We start from the raw sequence: 9,594 nt of genomic DNA, 5'->3' as shown, positions 1-9,594 counted from the left end.
ACACAATTTAATGAATGGAATAAAGTGGGCTGAACATTGCTGCATGTAATGTGCAACACCTTATTTTCCTCTTATTTCTTTTAAATGTGATGTGCTGTACAGTAGGTCATATTTCTAGGTGTAAGGTGTAGGTGCATGTTAGGTTATGTATTTAAGAAGTATAGCAAAAAAAAAAAAAAACCCAAACCATCACAGGTATGTAAAACAAAACAATAAGTCGTTTTATAAACTCGTAGGGATACATGTTGATTTTTCTGACTTGTTATAGTCGAGGTGTTGAAGATCGATCGCAGTGAGGACGTAGTAAGAACGCACAGCTGCAGCTTTAAGGTTTAATAGCTCCTCCCTCCCTCCCTCCACCCCCCTACAGTGGTCTCTCCCAGCGCCGACTCTCTCTGCCGAAGTGCCGTTTCACCGTCGGTGGGAGAATCCACGCGGGGGAGGAGGAATGGCCTCGCGCACCGGGACGTGAGCAGGATGCCAGCGGTGGACGCGCGCTCTCTTTTAGGGGGATTTCTCGCGCTGCAGCTGCTGCAGCCGCTCCTCGTGCAGGACCCGGAAGCTCGCGCTTAGGAGCAAGCTCGCGCTCCAGCTGTGCTGCATCTGCACCTGCCTGTACCTTCTTCAGCTGCTGCACCAGAGCAAACGGTGAGTGTGAGGAGAAAGAGAGCGTGCATTGTGTGTGTGTGTGTGTGTGTGTGTGTGTTGTTTTAATTGCACCCATCGTTTCGGTGAGCAAAGTTGCCCCCCAGATGTGCGCGTGATGGTGTGGTAACGTCAGAGAGCTGAGCGGCACGGATGAGCGCGTGAATGAATGACTGAATGAGTGACTGATTGGATGAATGAATGAATGAAGGAAGGAAGGAAGGAATGAGCGAGTGTGAGTGAGTGAATGATTTAATGCACGGTTCGTTCAGGGGCATTGGTGCTGTGTCTTAATATACGGTTGCAATCGTGCAGTGAATGAAAATAGCACATGCACACACACACACACACACACACACACACACACACTGAGCACCAGGCATGATGTAATGCACTTCAGACAATGGCTGAGGATTCTCCTCAATTAGTGTCCTAGCAGTAGTAAAGGACTTTTGTGTAAATGCTGAGGTGAATAAAGGGCAAAGGCATAGGATGAAAGAGAAAAATAATCTTGCCTCGCATTGGTCATGGGCAGTGGACCCATAATGCATAAATACACACACACACACACACACACACACACACACACACACACATTCAACACATACACAGATATATTGGTGCACATGCATATTTGGATGGATGGCAGAAAAAGAGCCCAATCTGAAAAAAAATCAGTGCATTTAAATCATATTGATATCCTATTTAATGGTCATATGCATCATTGCTCATTATTAATGTGTCAGGCATATTGCCTGTGTCCTTACTTCTTAAGAAGCAATAATGCATTAATTAGCAGTTGACAGGCCGCTGAATTCAGATGCACTGGACAGTGCTTTGTTTCAGAACACCGGCAGCATGTACACTGGCCAAGAAAAAGCAGCAGCTGTGACCAGTACTCGAAAATGCACACATGTGGTGCCTCCACGCTGACCGGTGTGTGATTATTATGTGATATCAGTCATTAATTTTTAACTGCTGATGGAGTTGTGATGTGTTTCATGTGAATTGTGTGATGAGGTCATGCTGTACGCTTGTTCACTAACGATTAGCTGGCGTGCACTGATGGTGCACAGAAATGCTAAGCTAAGGGTGCTCATGCTCTTTCAAAGAGTGTCCCTATGACCCTGCTGTGGGGTGTGTGTGGGTATTGTTGCTTCTTTTATACATTTTGTTAATGGTAAAAAATAATAGTCTTGTTGTTGATGGTGTGAATGGCCTTACTGTTGGGAATATGTGGGATGACATGGTGTAGAATGGCATTCTTCCATTCTGTGTGTGTGTGTGTGTGTGTGTGTGTGTGTGAGTGTGTGTGTGTGTGTGTGTGTGTGTGTGTGTCTGTGTGTGTGTGTGTGGAGTGTGCGTTCAAACATGTTGCTATTTGGGCTTGAACACAAAGGCTGGATATTGGTCTATTTAAAACATATGTGTGCATACATTTATTTTTAGGGCCATTTGCAGTCATGTGTGTGTGTGTGCATATAATGTGTGCATGCTAATCTGCTCCTGACTTGCCTTAAATCACTGCTACAGTTTTATGTATATTGATCCTGTTAAATTAGTGCTATAGTACTCTCTAGGCAGATCCTGTTAAATGAATATCATTATAATATCGAAATGTATTAATATTTAAAATTAGTAGTACAGTTCCATGTTGATTAAGCCCTTAATCTTAAACCTCATGCCTTACACTATTGCTACAGTAGTACATGGACGGATCTTCTAAAATTACTACTACACTATGGGGTAGACTACACTAAGTTGGCAGTGGCCACCAAAGGCCATCAAACCAGTTAACACTATGGCCAGAATAAAGATTTTTGTCCAGACCATTTTTATTGTGCGTACATTGTATTTATAATTAGCAGAACTTTACAATAATAAGAACATGGCTGTTGTGGTGGTACCCCCCTGCCTAGCTGGTCCAGCCTGATGTCATCTAATCTGTCATCTGATCTAGAATATGTACATTTTAGCTGCAGCAGTGATAGCCTTTCAGTACAATGACATCTTATTTAAGACTTTATTTGTTAGAGCAATATTATCAAACTTTAGCCAATGGAACAGAATCTATGATGCCTGGGGGTCCAGCTCAGCAGGGGGAACCACCCCATCACATTAGCTACCATGGTGGTGGCAGTTATTAAACTGCATAAAAAATCTGATTTCTCTGATTAGTTCTGTGTCCAACCAAACAGCTTTGTTAAAAGGCAAAAAGAATGCAAATAAATCACCAAGACTCTACATGTTTGATAGCCAAAAGTGTTTTGGCCAGGCGCATCAGGTAATAGGCAATAAGACAAAACAGTTATTTGCATTGCAATGTAAATTAGTATTCTCTTAAATTTGTACTGCAGTGTTATTTGGAGTGACCAGCTTTAATTACTCTTATATTGTAAAACGTAGATCAGGGCAGAAATTGAGAAAGATTTGTTGATTTGAGTCTTTTTGAGGCTTGAATTGATTGAAAATATTTCTTTTGTTTATTTCAAATTTCTAATTAAATTGCATGTTACCACATTAAATATTTTTATAACTATTAAATATGTACTCTATAGACTGACCCTCTTATTATCCTCTGAGTGGGCTCTCTTACAACTACAGCACTGTGTAGATTGACTGATAAATTCTAAAGTACTGTGTAGATTAAGGGTTTGAAAATGCATTGATCCATTGGTGTGAAGGTGGTGATCCAACTGCATTGATATTTGAATTTTCAAATGGATTATAGTAGATTGTAACAGTAAAATTTGAGATTTCATGATGTATTGAGTGATTTCCTCCATAGTCGAAATCGGATGGAATCGTTTGGAGGTCAGAGAGTTACAGCCTCAATATAGATCTACCCTGTTAAATTAGTCATGTAGTGCTATCTGGATTGACCCTGTTAAATTACTATTACTGCACAGTCTGTAGTGACCCTTCTCACCCTGCTTTCCTCCCTCTGCCCATTCATTCTGACTGGGTGTAATCTGATCCCTCCATGGCTGATCAGAGGGACTTTAACTGTGGCTGTTGTCTCTTCTGCCCAGCTCAATACCTGACCTGGGGATGGAGATGCAGAATTTAGGCTCTTTTTCTCCCTTTTGGCCGTTTGCCCATCCGCCTACAGTTTCAGTGCATTAATTTTATGCCAAGTGTTTTCCTCTGTGCCCTTGAACTTGTCAGCAAGCCACAAATGGCTCTGTCTTGCCAGTAAATAGCCTCCCCCCATTCCTCCAAGGCACTTGGTTTGATCCAGAATTGGAGTACTTGACTGAGTTAGCTTGTCAACCAGTCATCTGCCTTATCTCACAGTGCTAAAGCTGAATAGAAACACAGGACACTCCTAAGAGACACTCCTAATTTTATTATTATTATTATTATTATTATTATTATTATTTACGTTTGCTGGTCCCAGGGGCAGAAGGCATGTAAGCTAGTATTCCATTCTTGTGTGCATGTGCTTAGAGTCATTTGGCTTATTGAAGTATAGAATCAAGATTATAATTTCTGATTTAACTGTAAAATTTGTACAAGAACATAAAAAGTGAGCATTTATGTGAATGTTGGCCAGTTAGTGAGTCGGTTTAATCAGAGAAGGGACTTGTGTATTTGGATAGCCTTTAGAGTTAATAACCAAGAAAGAACAAGAGTAAATGTATTATAGTAAACATCATCTCACCTATGGGTCATCATTTACTGTGATGTTATTCACTATACCACACTGGCTTAAGTGCTCTATTGTTTCCATATAATGGTTTTACAAAGTAATAAGTAAAGCAAAAAAGTACCAAACGTTGTTTTAAATACGTTTTTAATTTATGCAGTGATTTTACCATAGCATAATTCCTAAAAGGAAATTCCACCAGTTTTTAAAATTTCTATATAATTCACTGGTTTGATGTGAAATTATTCATTGTAGAAAAACGTACAGACTCAGATTTCTTTATAGTGGTGATAACCGGAACCAGCGGTCATGATGTCTACCATGTAAATAAAGCCATTTTATTTGCTATGCGAAATAGCTTGTGAACCTATATTTTAGACAGAGTTTTTATATGAAGTGTTGATGATAAATTAGTGCTACAACTAAAAAAAAGTTTTCTTTTGGGACTATTTTGAGTATTTTGCCTTACAACACCCTCAATGTATTTCTCCACCCTGCATGTGCTTTAAAAATATGTTTTAGGCCAAAAATGATTGCAACTCTATTGTAAAACAGTGTCTGAGACATCAGGCGGTGTAATAACAACCATTTCATGTAATAACTTTCTGTGAGGGAGCTTTTGGAACAGGGGTGCACAACTCCAGTCCTGGAAGACCAGTGTCCAGCACAGTCTGGTGAGTCACCTGCTCAAACACACCTGGGTGTGTTTAGGGAAACCTCCAAACTGTACCGGTCTTCGGCCCCCAGTACCCGTTTTAGAGGCGTTAAACTCTTGAGTCATCTGGTTACTGTCACCACCGCTGTGAACAATTTTGACTTGGTAAGTTTCTCTAGAACAAAGCATTTCACATGAAACTGCTCTGAATGAAATTTTGAAAAATCTGTGGAATTCCTCTTTAACTTTCAATGTAACTCAATGTAAGTAGTTTTGGACGATTTGTGTTATATTATATGTATATTGTATATGGCTAAATGTAAAGAAATAAAAGATGACAAAAATTAAGAGACAAGATTTTCTTCTGATAGTCATTATATCTTAGCTAAATTAGATTGGTTACACTTATTGTGTATTTGTGTGGTATTAATATCTCTGAAAATACAAATATCAGATCAGACTCTATGAACAGATACTTCATATTAAGGACTAGAATCAGATCAGGGTAAAAAACCTAGATTAGGTCATTCCTGCTATGGACAATAGTGCAAAACTGAAGAAGAAACTTCAGACACCAAATATTACTGAATATAATTGACTAAGTATACAGGGGGACTAAGTATACAAGTTGGAGGATTGTGAAAATTTTTAGAATATTTTGTTAAACTGTTATTTTAACAAGGCACAGAACTGTCCAAACATTCACCTGCATTACTGACGTGACGTCATGGTTGGTGGGTTTTACGGTTTTTGTGGGCTTGAGGTTGTAAAGGTTTGACAGTGTTTAAAGTGGGTTTAAATGGAGTTGGAAACACTGTGCCACTCTAGCTTTAAGCTTTGGATGAAGCAGCAGTCTCTGCAGGCCTGGAGTGCTGATGGAGGGTAGAAGCTGTGTTTGGCTGTTGAAATATGAAATATGGATGACATTCTCCATCACAGCCTGGATGCTATCACTCTGCCCCTTTCTCACGATACTGCTGCGTCATTCTTACAGCATGGACTTTTACCTTTCAGCTCTGGAGGTGAAATGAGGGCAGATCCAGTGCCTTGTGAATGTATCTGACCACAACGATAGTTTAGTACTTGGACATATTTTTGATTATAGTATAATTCTTATATTTGGCACATAAGGTCAGTTTTTTATCACTAAAATAATGGAACTGGATGAAAAAAATCACACTGACGTACATAATGTTGGGCATATTGTCTATCCTGATATGTACCAGCACTGACATTACACAGCATGATTGATTTTCAGATTTCAGCGACATTAATAGACAAATCAAGCAGTTAAAGTTTGCAGTGTATGTTCCCTTTGGTGTAATTTTAAGAGAGAGAAAAAAAAACAGAACAAAACAGTTTGTTTAAACGAGCCATGTTAGATGTCTAAGATGTTGTGTTAGCACAGCATGTCAGCTCTCAGGAAGCTTGGGCTTATTAATTTTATTAATGCTAACTTAAATGGCAATTCGTTCCACTAGTTTTCCTAATTGTTTGCATAATTTAGTCGCTAAGATGTAAAAAAAAAAATACACAGTAGTTTGATGTGAAATACTCCATTCTAGGAAAACTTACTAGAATTGTCACCACTGACAACATCATATTTTAATAGGAACCAAATATCTGAACAGTTCCCCTTAAATTACCCTCCCTTACAGAAATATATTACATGAAAGGGTCACAAATACACTGCCTGATACCGGAGATATTAGCCTGTATTCTGTAAATGTATTTTAAAAAGATCCATTCATGGTGGAGAGGTACTGGTAAGGAGAGATATTCTCCAAAGAAAACATATTTTTACAGATTCACTGGCAGATTACTCTGCCATTTGTTGCAATACAGAATTTTTAACTCAATATTTTTTGGTCTTGGTATTGGTATTGCTCTAAAACAATACTCAGCTCTAGACATTTGTTATGAACCCATAATCTGACAAGGTATAGAAAGAAATCTTGTCAGTGTGTGTTTGTGTGTGTGATAGGGGCATTATGTGGTGGTGATAGAGTGTAATAATGATGTAAGCAGTGTGAGGTTTTGCAGGCTGCTGTGGGAGTTGGTGCTAGGCTCTTCAGCAGGTGCCTGCCTTTGACGTCATCGTGTGTGTGTGAGAGAGAAAGAGAGATAGTATGTGTTAGAACTGAATGAGTCTGCAAGCATATGCATTCTGTGTTGCAGTCGCTGAACAGTGTTTGCTTAGTGTGTACAAAGGGCTGGACAATATGATGATATTTATTGGTATTGTGATAAATTATGACAGTATGTCACAACATGCTTTTCTGCACTTATCATGCAAATCATCAGTAATTGAAAACACTTCCTAACTGCATGTTTTTGAATACAAAGAGAGCATAATTAGTCCTGTTCAGTGGAATTTAGTGCAATATCTGTCACTTCATCTTTTCTAAAATATATATTGTGAAATGTCATGTATTGCAAAAGGTTAAAGTATCGTGGTATTATATTTTTGCTATATCACCCACCTCTGTGTGTACATATATTTGCGTGTGTGCAGGTGTTTATGTGCCTGCATTAGGAGTGTGTGTATTTGTGAAAGAGAATATTCAGACATGCTTCTGCACGTTTCCTCACCTTTGAATTCTCATTGATATTACATAATATATTTTAAACTTTACAGTTTTTTACAATGCCAGTGTAACAAATGTGTAATCAAGTATTAGAATTTTTCAGGGTACCCTCATCCCCCGTTAATTTTCTCAGTTGCATTGTTTTGTTGATAAAAAAGCTAGTTTTCCAGAGTGATGAACTGCATTGATTTTTGAATGGTAGAATTGATTTAATATTTTACGCACTCATTTTTAGCCACAGTGAATAAGGAACAATGTCTGATGTAGATCTTCTGACAGCATATTTAAATTCCATGCATAGATAAAGAGAACAAAATAGAGAAAGAAAAAAGAGAGAGAGAAAGAGAAAGATAGAGAGGGAGACTGAGAGAGGAACAGAGAAATAAGTAGAAAGAAGCAGAGGAGAGAAAAAAAGGATTGAGAGAGAAAAAGAGAAAAAAGAGAAAGAGCAGGAGAGAGTAAGTAGCAGAATGAGAAAAAGAGTGAGAGACATAGTGACAGACACATAATGAGAGAGTGACAGTGAGAAAGAAAAAAGAGAGCGTCACAAACAGAGAGAGAGAGAGCATGAGAGAGAAATGCTCAGTGATCGTGTGTAGTGATTGAGAGGGAAACCCAGACTCTTTCTTTCTGAATAATTAATTGATTGGCATATGGCACATGTTGCATTCATTCATCTCTGCATCCCTTCTTCTTCTGCCTCGAGTCGCATTTATCCAATCCATCCAGTTTCGCATTTATATGTACACTGGCTGAAATATCTACTCTGAGTCATATCCGTCTGTCTCTCAGATTTATTCTCCCGGGTGTTTGGCCGCGCTGATTTATCACCTTTTACTGCAGTTAGAGTCTTTCATTTTATTTGGTTCTGATGTTCAATATTTTTTCTCTCCAAAAATTTATGATTTTGTTAGATGTTGTAATTCTCTGTAAATGCAATCTCAGCAATGTTATATAGCACACCAAGTCATACTATCATAGTATAATATCATAGATTCATGTGATATTACAACCATTATTTCCAATGAAGTTGGGACGTTGTGTAAAACATAAATAAAAACAGAATATGATGATTTGCAAATCCTTTTCAACCTGCATTCAATTGAATACACTACAAAGACAAGATATTTAATGTTCAAATGGATAAACTTTATTGTTTTTTGTAAATATTCACTCATTTTGAATTTGATACCTGCAACACGTTCCAAAGAAGTTGGGACAGGGGCAACAAAAGATGGGCAAAGTTGAGGAATGCTCAAAAAACACCTGTTTGGAACATTCCACAGGTGAACAGGTTAATTGGAAACAGGTGAGTGTCATTTGGGTATAAAGGGAGCATCCCTGAAAGGCTCAGTCGTTCACAAGCAAGGATGGGGCGAGGTTCACCACTTTGTGAACAACTGCATGAGCAAATAGTCCAACAGTTTAAGAACAAAGTTTCTCAACGTGCAATTCCAAGGAATTTAGGGATTTCATCATCTACAGTCCATAACATCATCAAAAGATTCAGAGAATCTGGAGAAATATCTGCAAGTAAGCGGCAAGGCAGAAAACCAACATTGAATGCCCGTGACCTTCGATCCCTCAGGCGGCACTGCATTAAAAACCATTCTGTAATGGATATTACCACATGGGCTCAGGAACACTTCAGAAAACCACTGTCAGTGAACACAGTTCGTCGCTACAAGTGCAGGTTAAAACTCTGCCATGCAAAGTGAAAGCCATATATCAACACCACCCAGAAACGCCGCCGGCTTCTCTGGGCCCGAGCTCATCTGAGATGGACTGACGCAAAGTGGAAAAGTGTCCTGTGGTCTGACGAGTCCACATTTTATACTGTTTTTGGAAATCGTGGACGTCGTGTCCTCCAGGCCAAAGAGGAAAAGGACTGTCCGGATTGTTATCAGCGCAAAGTTCAAAAGCCAGCATCTCTGATGGTGTGGGGGTGTGTTAGTGCCCATGGCGTGGGTAACTTGCATATCTGTGAAGGCACCATTAATGCTGAAAGGTACATGCAGGTTTTGGAGCAACATATGCTGCCATCCAAGCAACGTCTT

At 39.0% G+C, this 9,594-nt stretch overlaps 1 protein-coding gene across 5 annotated transcripts in view; it reads left to right on the top strand.

Moving 5' to 3' along the window:
• The first annotated feature begins 399 nt into the window (after nt 1-399).
• ppfia2 (PTPRF interacting protein alpha 2) overlaps nt 400-9,594 on the top strand; it is a 262,245-nt gene continuing 253,050 nt past the window's right edge. For all 5 annotated transcript variants that reach the window (XM_017709122.2, XM_017709119.2, XM_017709121.2 and 2 more), the window contains exon 1: nt 400-648. The gene's annotated coding sequence lies outside the window, so the exon portion shown is untranslated. The remainder of the gene's footprint in view (nt 649-9,594) is intronic.

The sequence above is a fragment of the Pygocentrus nattereri genome, chromosome 1, assembly GCF_015220715.1.
Source record: "Pygocentrus nattereri isolate fPygNat1 chromosome 1, fPygNat1.pri, whole genome shotgun sequence".
NCBI lineage: Eukaryota > Metazoa > Chordata > Actinopteri > Characiformes > Serrasalmidae > Pygocentrus > Pygocentrus nattereri.
Note: the sequence above shows the minus strand (reverse complement) of the source record. Positions and strands in the feature narration are given on the sequence as shown.